This window comes from Erpetoichthys calabaricus, chromosome 3 (assembly GCF_900747795.2).
Source record: "Erpetoichthys calabaricus chromosome 3, fErpCal1.3, whole genome shotgun sequence".
NCBI classification, from domain to species: domain Eukaryota; kingdom Metazoa; phylum Chordata; class Cladistia; order Polypteriformes; family Polypteridae; genus Erpetoichthys; species Erpetoichthys calabaricus.
In genome coordinates this window covers 77,505,780-77,519,733 of record NC_041396.2, presented here as the reverse complement: position 1 = coordinate 77,519,733, position 13,954 = coordinate 77,505,780, and the positions used below count along the sequence as shown (strand labels likewise).

Here is a 13,954-nt window from a genome sequence, read left to right as displayed (position 1 = left end):
GAAGAAGGTAAATAAGGTGGCTCAGTGGTAGTGCTGCTGCTTTGCAGTAAGGAGACTGTGGAAGTTTGTGGGTTTGCTTCCCAGTTCCTCCCTGTGTGGATAGCGCTTTGAGTACTGAGAAAAGCGCTATATAAATGTAACGAATTATTATTATTAATAAAAAGAAGAGGCCCCGGGACAGAGCCCTGGGGCACACCAGAAGTAACAGCGGTGGGTTGGGATGTGAAGGTTTTAAGCTGTATGAACTGAGTGCGGCCTGAGAGGTAGGATCTAAACCAATCAAGTGGAGTGTGAGTAATGCCAATCAAAGATAATCTATTAAGGTGAGTGGTATGACAAATAGTATCAAAGGCCGCACTCAGATCAAGGAGGATGAGAACAGTGATTAGACCAGAGTCAGCAGCCATAAGGAGGTCATTGGTAATTTTAACAAGTGCCGTTTCTGTACTATGAAGACGGCGAAAACCATACTGGAACTTTTCATATAGATTATTGTGAGATAAGTGGGTGTGAAGTTGGATAGCTACTATTTTTTCAAGAATTTTGGAGATAAAGGGCAAGTTAGAAATGGGGCAAAAATTATTGAAATTAGTAGGATCAGCACCAGGTTTTTTTAGTATTGGGGTTATAGCAGCAGTTTTAAAAGATGAGGGAATAATACCAGTAGTAAGAGAAGAGTGAATGATGGTAGAAAAGAGAGGGACTAGAGAGGGGAGGCAGGCTTTAACCAGAACCATAGGCAGGGGGTCCAGCTGACAAGTAGATGACTTGGATTTGCAGATGAGATCTGAGATTTCAGAGGAAGTGGGAAGCTGGAAAGAACAGAAAGAGTGAATAGGCGAGTGTAGTTCAGAAGGAATGCAGAGAGGATCTGGACCAAGGTGCTGATGTATCTTTTGAATTTTCTCATTGAAAAAAGACATAAGAGAATTACAGAAAGCAGTTGAGTAAAGGTGAGATGGTAAAGAGTCTGGAGGTTGTGTAACATTATTAAGTAAAGAAAACAAAGACTTGGTGTTACCTGTATTACAAGTAATTAACTGAGTGTAATAATTAGATTTGGTTTGGGCTATACAATCCTTGTAATAGAGTAGATGATTTTTATACATCTCTTTGTGGACAAAGAGTCCGGATTTTTTAAACAACCTTTCAAGTTGCCTGCCCTTAGCTTTCAGAAGCCGAAGTTCAGGCGTAAAACCAGGGGGCAGAAAAAGAAAAAGAAACCGATCTGTTTTTTAGCGGAGCAAGAGAATTAAGAATACCATCAAGACAAGTGTTATAATATGAGACCAGTTCTATGGGAGTGGATAAATTCTAAAAGTCCATTTGGGAATCAATTCTAGAAGACAGCAAATTCAAGTTAATATTCTTAATGTTACGAAAGGCTATGAGACGTGGAAGCTTAGGAACAGAAAAGGTAAGTTTGGCATTGAATGAAAGGAGAAAATGATCGGTTATAGTGAGTTCATCTGCTGTAAGATCAAAAGGAACAACACCAGAGCAGCAGATCAGGTCCAAGATATGTCCTTTACAATGGGTAGGAACATCAGTGTGCTGCTGGTATCCAAAACTCTCCAGGCAAGATAAAAAGTCTCTAGTGAGAGGGATATTGATATTGTCCAGATGTATATTAAAATCCCCGAGCAGAATTATATTTGGAGTAATTATAGATAAATGGGTAAGGAAGGTAGCAAGATCGTTCAAAAAACTGTTGTTTGACTTAGGAGGACGGTAGACAGTTGCAATGATGGTAGGAACTGGCCCAGACAGTTGACACACAGTTGATTCAAAAGAGCAAACAGCAGGAGCAGGCAACGGCAGGACTTTCCACTTCTCGTGATAAATTATCGCGACACCTCCTCCACGGCCATAGGCACAGGGTTGACAAGTGTAAACAAACCCCGGGGGGGTGCATTCATTAAGTTGTGAAAAGTCTTGAGGTTGCTGCCAAGTCTCGGTTAAACAGAGAAAGTCAAACTTACGGTCAATGAGGAGATCCTGAATGAGATGTCCCTTGCTCGTGAGTGAGCGGATGTTCAGTAGACCAAAGCTGACAATGTTGCTGTCGCATTTGACAGTGGTGTTAGTCGACCGAGTTAAGCTGGCCAACACCCTATGGTCAGTGTTCCTATCTGTGTTATGTGGAGGGTGCCGAAAATCAGACCAAAAAGAGTTAATTCCTTTCGAGGCGTCCGTTCGGAATCTCCGGCGGGACGCAAGGTGGATGTATCTCCGACGAGGGAGAAGTATGACGTCCGGGTCGAAATACAGCACCGACAGCAGAGGAACAGATTGGAGAAGACGCAGTCGAAGAAGCTCAGCAGCCGGGTACTGGAGGAGGCCAGTCGCAGGTTGGATAACGAACGACAGAAGACTCCAAACAAACATTAACCAGGCGAATATCCTACCAGTCCACATTGTAGGCGAGGTGGCCACAAGCAGCTCAGACGTCCAGAGAACAAACCGGTAAGTTTCAAACGAAACGGAGGTTAGGCTGAAGCTAAATGCATACACAGCATATACAGCCACGCAGAGATGTCAGCAAAAATGGCAAAAAATACCATCAAAATCACTAGTCATAGCAAAATCAATAGTCTAGTTACCTGCGAGCAGCAGTGACCAGTCCCGCCAGCGTTCACTCAAACCGGAAGTCATGTACAGGGTATAACCTGTCACATTATTAGTTTTGACAATTAGTTTTAACAATTAATAATCCCTAGATGTCACATTTCATATATGAACAGTTATCAAAAATTAATCACAATATCAACGGTAAACATTGGATCTGTGCTGGTATCCCGAAGGTTGCCAGTTCGAATCCCCGTCACTGCCAAAAGAGATCCTACTCTGCTGGGCCCTTGAGCAAGGCCCTTAACCTGTAATTGCTCCAGGGGCGCTGTACAATGGCTGACCCTGCGCTCTGACCCCAAGGGGTATGCGAAAACTACCAAATTCCTAATACAAGAAATTGTATAAGGCGAAATAAAGAACAAAAAAAAAAGAAAAAAAAAACAGTTTGCCTGGTAAAGAGCATTGTTATTGTTTCACACTGTGCTAAGTACACTGACAGAAGAGTTCAAATCCTTATCAGTCAATGAGTGGGCTCTGTGAATAATTTTGTTTTTCAGTCATACAGTATCTGCCTATGGGATGAAACAGGAACACGACACTTCTCATGCTGAAGGCATAATGCCAAAAATAAATAAAATTAAAAAAAAACGTCAGACATATTAAACAAACTTCTAGGTCAATGTTACTGACAGTTGTTTGGATAATTATCTTTCTGGGGACAAAAACAATATGAATATACTTGGGTATTGGATAAGCTTAAAGTATATCAAAGACATTAAACACTGTATGTGAAGGAAACAATGCAAAACACAAACTATTAAAATACCAAGCAAATGAAAACAAAAAATGCAATTTTCAAAACAAATACCTAACAACTTCAACATTTGGAGTCATCACTACAATAACTTGTTTTTCAACAAGATTCACTCAGTACACAGTACAGAGGTCTAAAGTACACGGTGCAAGTGTTTAATAGATCACTATCTTAGGAAAAAAGTCAATGATTCACTTTTTGGACAAGAATTTCAATTAATTAGAAAAAAATAATTTTGTTGTGGTAATATTTTCCAAAATGATTTACACAATATTAAGTATTCAGTTTTTGTTGATTCTATGTATGTAGATAGATAGATAGATAGATAGATAGATAGATAGATAGATAGATAGATAGATAGATAGATAGATAGATAGATAGATAGATAGATAGATAGATAGATAGATAGATCTATCTATCTATCTATCTATCTATCTATCTATCTATCTATCTATCTATCTATCTGTCAGTGGAGCAGGACAGTGGATGCAGTGGATTCTCCATGATTGACAGGAGCCTGCTCAGCGCCCGTCGCTCTGCCACAGATGTCAAACTGTCCAGATCCATGCCTACAATAGAGCCTGCCTTCCTCACCAGTTTGTCCAGGTGTGAGGCATCCCTCTTCTTTATGCTGCCTCTCCAGCACACCACCACGTAGAAAAGGGCGCTCGCCACAACCGTCTGATAGAACATCTGCAGCATCTTATTGCAGATGTTGAAAGATGCCAGCCTTCTAAGGAAGTATAGTCGGTTCTGTCCTCTCTTGCACAGAGCATCAGTATTGGCAGTCCAGTCCAATTTATCATCCAGCTGCACTCCCAGGTATTTATAGGTCTGCACCCTCTGCACACAGTCACCTCTGATGATCACGGGGTCCATGAGGGGCCTGGTTCTCCTAAAATCCACCACCAGCTTCTTGGTTTTGCTGGTGTTCAGTTGTAGGTGGTTTGAGTCGCACCATTTAACAAAGTCCTTGATTAGGTTCCTATACTCCTCCTCCTGCCCACTGTTGCTGCAGCCCACGATAGCAGTGTCGTCAGTGAACTTTTTCACGTGGCAGGACTCCGAGTTGTACTGGAAGTTCGATGTATATAGGCTGAACAGGACCGAAGAAAGTACAGTCCCCTGCAGCGCTCCTGTGTTGCTGACCACAATGTCAGACCTGCAGTTCCCAAGACGCACATACTGAGGTCTGTCTGTAAGATAGTTCATGATCCATGCCACCAGGTATGAATCTACTCCCATCTCTGTCAGCTTGTCCCTAAAGAGCAGAGGTTGGATGGTGGTGAAGGTGCTAGAGAAGTCCAGAAACATAATTCTTACAGCACCACTGCCTCTGTCCAAGTGGGCGAGGGATCGGTATAGCATATAGATGATGGCATCCTACGTTCCCACCTTCTCCTGGTATCCGAACTGCAGAGGGTCGAGGGTGAGGTGGACCTGTAGCCTCAGGTGGTGAAGCAGCAGCCGCTCCATGGTCTTCATCACATGTGATGTCAGAGTGACAGGCCGAAAGTCATTCAGCTCACCAGGACGTGACACCTTTGGGACTGGGGTGATGCAAGATGTTTTCCAAAGCCTTGGGACTCTCCCCTATTCCAGGCTCAGGTTGAAGATGCACTGTAGAGGACTCCCCAGCTCCAACGCACAGGCCTTCAGCAGTTGTGGCGATACTCCATCTGGACCCACTGCTTTGCTGGCACGAAATCTCCTCAGCTCTCTGCTTACCTGGGCTGCTGTAATTGTGGGTGGGGGGAAACTCTCTCCTATGCTGGTATCAGCAGAAGGATGGGTGGAGGATGCAGTACACCGAGGTGAGAGTGGGTTAGGGTGGTCAAACCTGTTAAAGAAGTTGTTCATCTGGTTTGCTCTCTCCACGTCTCTTTCGATGGTGGCACCCCGCTTCGAGCTGCAGCCAGTGATGATCTTCATCCCATCCCACACTTTCCTCATGCTCTTATTCTGCAACTTCTGCTCCAGCTTTCTTCTGTACTGCTCCTTCGCCGCCCTGAGCTGGACTCGGAGTTCCTTCTGCACGCACTTGAGCTCATGCTGATCACCGACTTTAAAAGCCCTTTTTTCTGTTTCAAAAAGCCCTTGATGTCACTTGTAATCCATGGCTTGTTGTTAGCATAGCAGCGTACTGTTCTTACTGGAACTACAATGTCCATACAGAAGTTGATGTAGTCAGTAGTGCAGTCAACAACCTCCTCAACATTCTCACTATGTGATCCCTTCAGGATATCCCAGGAAAAAGTCTTATCATTTTGACTAAAGATAAATAAAGATCACCAGTCACCATTACTTATTTAGCAAACAAATGTATATGTTATGTGAAAGGACAATAGTTTTAATCACCCCCATTCATACTCCTTTTAACCATGAAATCAAAATTGCTTCTTTGTGATATAGCACTAATTACCAGCCATCCATCCATTTTCCAACCCGCTGAATCCGAACACAGGGTCACGGGGGTCTGCTGGAGCCAAGCCCAGCCAACACAGGGCACAAGGCAGGAACCAATCCCGGGCAGGGTGCCAACCCACCGCAGGACACATACAAACACACCCACACACCAAGCACACACTAGGGCCAATTTAGAATCGCCAATCCACCTAACCTGCATGTCTTTGGACTGTGGGAGGAAACCGGAGCGCCCGGAGGAAACCCACGCAGACACGGGGAGAACATGCAAACTCCACGCAGGGAGGACCCGGGAAGCGAACCCAGGTCCCCAGGTCACCCAACTGCGAGGCAGCAGCGCTACCCACTGCGCCACCGTGCCGCCCAGCACTAATTACTCTAAACTTAATTAGTCCTGACTTCAGCCTCATACACCCATGAGGTTGAGTGCTGTATAAATCAGTGGTAGCCCAAAGTGGCCATTAGTAGCCCGTTTTGATAATATACATGATGCCTCTTGTGCTACAGCAACTTTCACTTATGCACCTTAGCAGAAAGTCACCAGTCCCTACTTGGGAATCACTCATAACTATTCTATTCAATGGAGCATCAATATTTGTTTCTTCCCAAACCACCCTGATCTCCAACTCTCACTGAGATTGTTTCAGAATAGTCCCTACTGGGGAATTCTTTGGATAAGTAAGATTTTCTACGCCTTTACTTCTACCCTGTGCTAACAAGTCAGACAGTAAAAACATCTCCCAGGTTATCGGTTGTCTGTAACTAATTGCTGGATTCTTTAGAAGCCTGTAGCACTCCCAGTATCCTCCTGTCAGTTTCCAGTAGCATCTCACCATTATTTGTGACACTGGCAGATCCCCTTTTCTCACACAGGCATGAGGTGTACACTAACAGTCAATATGCATTTCCATTTCTCTGGTCCTATTTTTCTTTAATGCCAGCTTGGACCCCTTTTCTGCCTCCAGGAGGTCTTTGCCAGACTTTTACAAAAGATCAACTCTTATTAAAAGCACAGCAAGATAGTTGTGTAGAAAGAAAGGTACAATGTGGCTTGAGATTCATAAATGTGGTCCATAATGAAAATTACAACAAGCATACCATCTGAAAAAACACATCAATACTTTCAAAAAAATTGGATAAGCTGGTCTCATCTGTATTTCTTTTTGACTCAGACTATAAAGGATGTCACAGAAAATGAAAACATTTGTTATTTTAATAATATAACAGGAAAACAGGCAATATAACAAAGAGTTACAAAGCAAAGGTTTTAACAGAAACCCAACCCATACATGTCCAACTGCAAACCGGTTGCTGAAATTTAAATAAACTTTATGTAGAAATGCTAATAGGTCTATGGTGGCTCTTTGCTGCATAATATACTGTATGTACGAAACCCTTATCCATGATAATATGACATTAAATGGTATTTAGCAGTCAAATCTGTACATAAATACAACAATGAAATGTATGGCTTAATCAAACAACTTAATTTTTTCTTAAATAGACAGCGTGTATACTTTAACCTCTTAGAGCTCTAAAAAGTACCCAATATGCTGAAATCTTTTTTTTATTCTGAAAGTTTATTTTAGAAACTTTTTTAATCAGAAAAATTAACTTTAATGCATTAGATAACTCTAAAAATTAGCTAATCGACACATTTTCCTGTAATTTCTCAATACTACTGTGCTTTCTTTTACTTTGAATTCTAGCTTTGAAAATATCATTTGCAGGCTCAACCTCTGGTTTAATGTAGAAATTTCTGACTGTTTTTAATATTGTTAGAATGGTTAATCAAAACCAAAATGAAAAGTTTGTTCACTTTTACATATTACTTCAAAAATGCTCATGCATTTACCATACTTAATCTTATTACAAAACAAGTAATTTTAGATACATATTATTTACGCATGGACATTTTCTTGAGAGGTTAATATCATATTACAACAAGAACAAAGCTGGTTATTTGAACATGTGCTCTTCCTTTGACAAAATCAAAATACACCACAGTAATCATGCTTAATGGTTTTACATTGTCATGATGTACGTATATTCATGAATAACTCTCAATGTTCATATTGTGTTGTGGAAAAACTGAAGTTCAATGAAAATATAAGGCACATGGGATTAAGTAGCTGGTTATGATTTGGATATAGTACTTGGGAAAGATATATACTCCTATAGTTTGTGAACATAAATATCGGACACTGCCAGCAAGGCAATACATCAAAGAGAAACTGTGTCTTCTTCATCCAGGTAATACCATCATGTCAATTGGAATCAACAACACAGCACATTCGATGAGTTGATGCTGTACGTATATCAAGCTTCAAGATACAAAAGCAACACATTTATGATTTATCATAAACTAGTCATTCACATAAAACATGCACAAATAAATGCTGTAAAGTCTGTAAAGATTACTACCACTGATCATCAAAAAATACTATTCACCTCTATTTTTGTGTGCTTCCCCAATGAATTAAAGCAGCCTCTCTTTATGTTATTTTAAAATAGCTGCAAGATTGATATTTTCTTTTGAATGCTAAATATTTCTTATGTTTTGCTACTTATATGGTTATTGTGTATTTGTCTACAAGCAAGTAACTTTGAATAAATCTGCAAAATGAAAAAATAGAAATGTAAACATGCTATATATTACAAATGTAAATCTTTTGATTACAATAGACTTTATAAATAGAAATGATCAGCTGCTCATGTTTTAAAATGAACATTTGCAGGGTTGGAAAAAGAATTAATCCCAGGATTGCGTTATGCTTTTCTGCTTAAGATAAAATTGTTCTCATTGGTCAACAGCTATGAAAACACCAAGAACAGCATCATGATTCTGGAAGCTTAGTATGCACGTCATGGCCTAAAAAAATTAGAAAAATGGGACTTAAAAACTCATATTCTGTCAGTTTAGACAACGATCTGTCACTATGAAGTCATAAAGTATTATGTTCAACTTCCTTTAATAAATAAGGCACCTATAATTAAGCATCAGGTAGCTTGCCGAAGTAAATACATTTAATACACTCACTAATGCTTTTTTGGAAGATAAAAACATTTACAGCAAATTAAAATTGATGAGTAATTGATATTCTTTCCCACAAACTTAAATCAGACAAACTGAAAACCACAGGTATATTTTTTTCTTTAAAACCAACACAAATGTATATGTCAAAATGTGAAATATAACCACCAAACTCTGTTTTCAGTGTTTCCAACCTAAACAACTATCCAACTTACAATTTACAATACAACAAACGTTAAAAATATACTTAAATACAAAATGAAAATAACATATTTCAGTCATTTTCAGTTCATATTTGATATCATTAGTCATGATCCCAGAAGTATTTAAATTGCAACAAAATATCAAAATATAAAAAGACATTTATGCTTTAGTCCATGTATGTTAATGTACAGTATTTGTCGCTAAAAAAATAAATAAAACAATTGTACACATTGCTAGGTATCCATTATTTAATTTTCCCAAGCCACTACTTCCAATGTAAAGACACAAATGTCCCAGCAACACTGGGCACAAGGCTGCATTCCAGCTCTAAGCTGGATGTCACTCCAGTGCATACCCACACTCTCTCATTCAGGGTCAATTTAGAGTCACCAATCACTCCAATTCACACATCTTTGTGAGTCTTCTCCCATACAGCAAACATGGAAAGAAAACAGATATTCAAATTTGACAGCACCTGGACTGGAATTGGAACCAAATACTCTGGGGGGCAAAGAATTGGTACTATACACTGTGTTACAACCCCTTTACATGCTTCTTATATTACAAATAGTATATACAGTAGATAAAGAAAAAAAACTGAATAGCAAATAAACATTTCTGAAAATGCCTACACAATGGCAAATCATGCCAAAAAACAACAGACAAAATGCCAAAAAATATATTAGTGCATACATACACAATATGTCCCCACTAAAAGCTTACGCTATGAATAGTAAATACTTGAAAACACATACACATGACATCAGGTCCACGGCTGTTCATGTCATGCACCTAATGCTGCTGGGATATGCTCTGCTCCCCAGCCTTGAACTGCCACACAGTATAACTTCTTTACTGCTTCAGATAACTCCTGTTTTCTCCGATATTCTTCTGCAGGATTTCCTTCTACAGCCTAGAATACATTGTTACCTCAACAACTGCAAGTCTGAAGCAGGTAAGTATCTCCATATCTTGATGGACTGGGCTTCATGATTAGGAAGAGGTTTTGGTGTTCTGACTTCTGAACATGTTAATGTTGCCATCCTAGGCTTATATGTCACCTTTGTGAACATTCTAATGGTAACCCATCAAATGGTACTGAATACTTCTATGCGTGCACTATATAAATAACTGAGGACTGGCAGAGGCCCAGATCTTATGGAAATACTTTTTTGCACTTATAGCTTTATGAATTTCAACAGCTCTCCTCCAGAGGTTTTCTGAAATCTATTTTAAAAAAGGTATGATACACTTCAAAAAAATAAACCCATATACAATGTGTAATTTAATTTAAACTTGGCAGTTAAATTAAAACTTAGCAGTCAAACGGAAATGTTGCTCCACCACTCATTATTTAAATGATGGTCAAATTCTACAAATTCTATAAAAAAGCTAAAGTCATCATCCAAGACCCAAACACAAGTCATGCTATTTGAAGCCAAAACTACTGAAACTTACTTTTTATATTTTAGGCATGTCCTCACTAAGTTTTAGAATTTAGTGCACTACATGGTCCCTCACCAAACTTTCTTACTACCCTCCAGTGATTTACTATGACTAATACTGGGAGATATTATTTAAAACATAATAGCTATAGTTAAAATCAAAGCAGAGATTTTTTTATTACATGGTACTATAAACTTTTACTGTATATCAACACCAAAACAGTATTAACAGTGCATGTATGATGAATGACTGAGCATCTGAATATTGGGGTTATTACAAGCAGCTGTATATACGTTTTAAAGAGACAGCATGCATAAGCTTACATGAATAAGCATGACAGTGTTTGAATGCATGAATGTGTCTGGAATTATGCATAATCATATGCATACATGAATGCTACATAAGGGGCTGAATATGACAGCAAATAATATGTGAACACTGTGTGTGAGACTTGCAGCATTAAGTACACAAACTGAATTTGAAAAATTTGGAAGTGCAAATGGAAATAACGTAAAAGTAAATTCTTAACTGCCATAACACCTTTAATTTCACTGAATGTGATGCTGTATTGAAAACATTACAATTACAACTTATTTTTTGTATAGTGCTTTTCACTGAGTGCATGTGCAGAGCACTGTGAACAATTCTCAGTTAAAATACATGTATAGATTATACTACTTACTAGTACACATGAAAATACAGATTTGTTAAAACACATGGTGAACAAGGTAGAAACTGATTAAACATAAATGCAAAGCAACAATATATGTCCAATAATTAATTGATGAGCTATGGCCAGCTGACAACAATGTATAGCAAAATTGTAACAGACAAAGTCAAAAACAAAGTCATAATCCTGGAGACCTCTGCGAATTGGCTGCCTACCCCATCCTGGGTATAGTGGAGTCTATGCTGGCCATTCAGTCTGATGAGAGAAATCTTTCCATCCATACATATCAATACAGTTCAATACAAATACTCAACATGCAGATAACTGTAATCTGCGCCTCCCCCTGCCCTAAAATAACACTGATAAATAAGTAGAAGTGTGTGTGTTAAAAATACACAAAACACAATAAAAAGTACATTTGTACCAGCAGACAGGACTACACGAGTGACTGACTGCATGAATGTACATTTGGGACTGTGTGCACAGGCACTGAAATTTGAACTGCATATAACACAGCATTGTTTGCTAACAGCTAAATACTGTGAAAGGGACCGCCTGCAAATGAAAACACGGTTCTCTGGGTAAATATAGGAATATATCTTTGGGATTCACCCTGTAAGTGTGTTTATCATGGGAACAACATTTCTTGGAATGTGCAAGAAACTTTGAAACACCATGAGAACACATACATTCGATAATCCATATGGATACAAGTTCAACAGTATGTATATACACACAATGCACGTACAGGATTGTACGAGTTTCCGACGTCTGTGACTACACGTACACACGTACACAGAATTTGGGTTAACTCCATGGAAGTAAAAGGCTGTGGCGTTTCAATATTGATACCGCAAGAGAAATACTGTGAGAAATGTAAAACGCGATTTTACACGGGAGCGGGACTGACTTTGTGTCTTAAACCGATGGACTGAGTATGAGTGAAAGAAACCCATATTATTAACACATGCAAGGAAACGAGTGTGCGACTGAATGGCTAAACATACCTGTATACAAATGCTTGAGTGAGTGTACATGATGTGGCTATATGCAAATGAGTATGTGTGACTGGAGTAGAATGTATCAAATTAGCCTGTCAAAAAGTGTGCTGGTATGAAAAGGTGGAAACGTTCATGTTCGCTCGCTTCGCAGCTTGCTGCTCGGGTGGAAGAACTACACAGACATGGGTTGATTCTCAGGTCGGAGCCGGCATGTGCTCGATCTGGACTTAACCCGACAACAAAAGACACGAAAAGCTCCCCTCTAATTAAAAAGCCCCGAAGTTGTTCGGAACGTGCGGCGGGATCTGCCCGTCGAAGTAAATGCTAAGGGTGGCGCGATCGAATCTGAGTTAACGGGTGACTAGCATTTGAAAACAAAGCGCTAACGAGAAACGCGACTGCCGTCGATTTACAGGCTCGCTCACGCGCGCGCGTATTTGTGTGCGTGAAACGAGCGGAAATCAAACGTACAGGCGTGTGCAAAACGGACTTTGCAGCTGCTAGTCGCACGCACGGCTCACATCTCCTCTCCCGTGAAGTGAGCAGCAGAACTGTTCACCGCTTCTTGTCTATCTTGCACTGGGGCGCGAACGTTGACGCCTGTATGGCACCGCTGGGCACTTACGCAGCGAAGTCGCCTTTCGCGTTGTGCAGTCGGCTCTTTCTCGGTCTACGTGTTGCCGACTGAAGCGGTGTGCCTGTACGAGGATAAAAGAGACAGAGTGCTGCTCACTGATGGTTCTAATTCATTGTGAAAGCAATGGGGAAACGCAAAAGCGCGGCCATATTGCAAAAACAAAATTTAACTCACTATTTCCCTGTGTTATCCAACATGAATGCCCCCCGCTCATGCATGTTCGGTACACACATAACTATCGGGTTTACTTTACAAACTGGCGTGAAAAAAACACGGGCCGGTTTACGAAAGCAAGCGAGGTGTTCACAAAAAAAAACGAATTGTGAACTTCAGCTCCCCTACAAAAGTAGTCTCAGCTATCCGTCATGCGTGGTTTAGTTGTGTAGGAAATGGCACTGCAGCACACTTACCAAAGGGGAGCAAATCTCATCCAGGTAGCGAGCGTGAGCATCAGAGAGACCCGCGGCAACAAAGCAGTAGGGCGCAGACCCCAAGAAAGCGAAGATCGGCGTTATTGCATCACAGGGCGCTATTCTTTTTGCAGTGGTGAGCAGACTAATCCCAAGTCACGCTGGCTGCCTTCTTACTTTCAGTGAATCTCCCAAAAAGAAGAGGAAGGTTTGCGTAATTCTCCATATTCACCGGACTGCTCCGACACCCGCTGGCTGCCTGTTTCTTCTGGCTGTCTCAGCTACGGGTCCGCTCAGCCTGCCGCTGCTGCAGCCTCCGTTAATCTCAGCGCCGCTGCCGCTCCCTCTCTCCCCACATCAAAGAGCTGCTGGCATCGATCGGCCGGTAAACCAGAGTGACAGGAGCTGATAAAAGCTACCACGACCACCGAACAAAGTCTCGGCAAGTTCGCGCTTTGCAATAATAACTCGTCACAATGCCACACGCAGGGCTCGCCTTCCTCCACACTTCCTCTCCAGCCAAGTACTCGCTGCACCTCAGTCACTCTGCAACTCAGCTTTTACTGCATTTCTTTTATTTACTCAATACAGAAAGATGTATCGTTTTTCTTTATATTTAGTACATATGCAAATAATTTAAGTACGTTTAAAACCTATTTACATTCAGCGCTACTATGTCACGATAGTACTGTAGGATCTCTGCAGAGACGAGCTTCACGATAAATGTTAATCCAAGTACCTCA

At 40.6% G+C, this 13,954-nt stretch overlaps 1 protein-coding gene across 6 annotated transcripts in view; it reads right to left on the bottom strand.

Moving 5' to 3' along the window:
- dtnbb (dystrobrevin, beta b) overlaps positions 1–13,740 on the bottom strand; it is a 244,321-nt gene extending 230,581 nt beyond the window's left edge. For 2 of the 6 annotated variants that reach the window (XM_028796944.2, XM_051924578.1), the window contains exon 1: positions 13,212–13,740. The gene's annotated coding sequence lies outside the window, so the exon portion shown is untranslated. The remainder of the gene's footprint in view (positions 1–13,211) is intronic. The other 4 variants (XM_028796943.2, XM_028796946.2, XM_028796945.2 and 1 more) reach the window with 4 other exon arrangements.
- Between the last annotated feature and the right edge of the window lie 214 nt (positions 13,741–13,954).